Here is a 1665-nt window from a genome sequence, read left to right as displayed (position 1 = left end):
TTTCTTAAGGTTACAGTGTGCAAAATGCCCAAATCTTTTAGGTTCGAGGTCCATTCTAACCCAAATTGGATTAGTTACCCTTAGGTGGGTAGGCATGCATATGTTAAAGGCCAGTTTTAGAAAACATGAAACAACCCCCCATTTCACCCACAACTCACAGATTGGGTTTTGAGAAGATTTCTGAGTCACGAGCAAGATCCTTTGTCATAGTCAGCCGGTCGAACACTCACGGACGAGTTATCTTGCTCACGGTCGATGATTTTCCCTCTTACGGACGAGATCCCTCGACCACGGTCAAGTTTCTCTCGATTCGGGTAAAGTTTTCTTGGTTTAAGACTATTTTCTATCAGTCGACAGCCTTTCGGTTCTCTCTCGCCTCAAAAATGAAAATGGGCGAAAAATGAAGACTATTTATAGTCCGCCTAAGTTGGCCCATGCAGCACCGACTACCGCCCCATGTCTGGACAGCTGCCGCACACACGGGCGACATATGTCACGGGGGACGGCATGGTGACAAGTGACGACGGGTGTCACTCCCCCCGCCCCATCAGCTTTGGCTCCAAGACTCAGCCGACCTCGGCTTCAAGACTAGTAACTTTAGCCGCACGGCACCAAGAGTGAGGTGTCCACATGGCGGTTAAAGGGCACCTCTCAGGTCAAACGGCGCTATTTCGGGCGGTCAACTTGGTTCCACGGGATGGCCAGATTTTGCTCGCGGCTAAAGTTAATGCATACTTGACTACCCCGCCGGTAGTATCTAAGCCCGAGGTGGACAAAAACATTGTTACATAAGCAATGATGGAAAAACTTGTACTAGTAGTGGTTACTTCAGCACAAAATTTGTGTCCATATTTCCAATCTCATCTGATTAAAGTATTGACCAACCAGCCACTTCGAGCGATACTTCACAGTCCCAACCAGTCCGGGTGATTAGCGAAGTGGGCCGTAGAGCTCAGTGAATATGATATAGAACTCAAAAGTCGGGTAAGCATGAAGGCACAAGTATTAGCTGATTTCTTGACCGGGTTACCGATGCTCGACGCGCCAAAACAATGGGAGAATCAAACTTGGAAGTTACATGTGGATGGATCCTTGTCAAAGCAAGGATCTGGAATAGGATTAAATTGGAATCGCCCACATCGGAGATCCTCGAACAGTCATTCCACCTACTCTTCACTGCCTCTAATAATGAAGCGGAGAATGAGGCCTTGATTAAAGGACTTTGGTTGGCGCAAGGAATCGGAGCTGGGGAAGGCATGGGTAATTGTGGCTCAGAGGTGGTGGGCACCCGCGCCCCTGCGTCCCCTGTGGGGGCGCCATCCAGGTTGGCAGCGTGTCTCCTGCGTCGCCTGGGCTCTTTTGTTATTTGGGCCCTTGTCCCCCGGTTTTCGCTCGCCTCCCCTTCTTTGTGCTTTGTCGGCTGCCTCCCTTTGGTGTCGGGCGCCATCGTCGCTCTGGGTGCGTTGGTTCCCCCGGCGCGGTTGCATCCGGTTTAGCGGCTGTTTGCCGCGCTCGCCCCCGTCCTGCCGTACGGTGGCTATCTGCGTGTGGTGTCGGCGGTTGGGGCGCTCCCTTAGGCTCCCTCTTGCAACCTTTGTTCCGCTCTGTATCCGCTTATGCTGCTCCCCCGGTGTCCTCCTTCCCGCTCTGTGTGCCCTGCTTCGC

General features: G+C 52.1%; 1 pseudogene across 1 annotated transcript; it reads left to right on the top strand.

The window, feature by feature from the left end:
- Positions 1-791: 791 nt before the first annotated feature.
- On the top strand, positions 792-1243 carry AT5G29577 (annotated as a pseudogene; the record flags this gene model as incomplete). The annotated part of the gene is made up of 1 exon: positions 792-1243.
- Between the last annotated feature and the right edge of the window lie 422 nt (positions 1244-1665).

The sequence above is a fragment of the Arabidopsis thaliana genome, chromosome 5, assembly GCF_000001735.4.
Source record: "Arabidopsis thaliana chromosome 5, partial sequence".
Taxonomy (NCBI): Eukaryota; Viridiplantae; Streptophyta; class Magnoliopsida; order Brassicales; family Brassicaceae; genus Arabidopsis; species Arabidopsis thaliana.
Note: the sequence above shows the minus strand (reverse complement) of the source record. Positions and strands in the feature narration are given on the sequence as shown.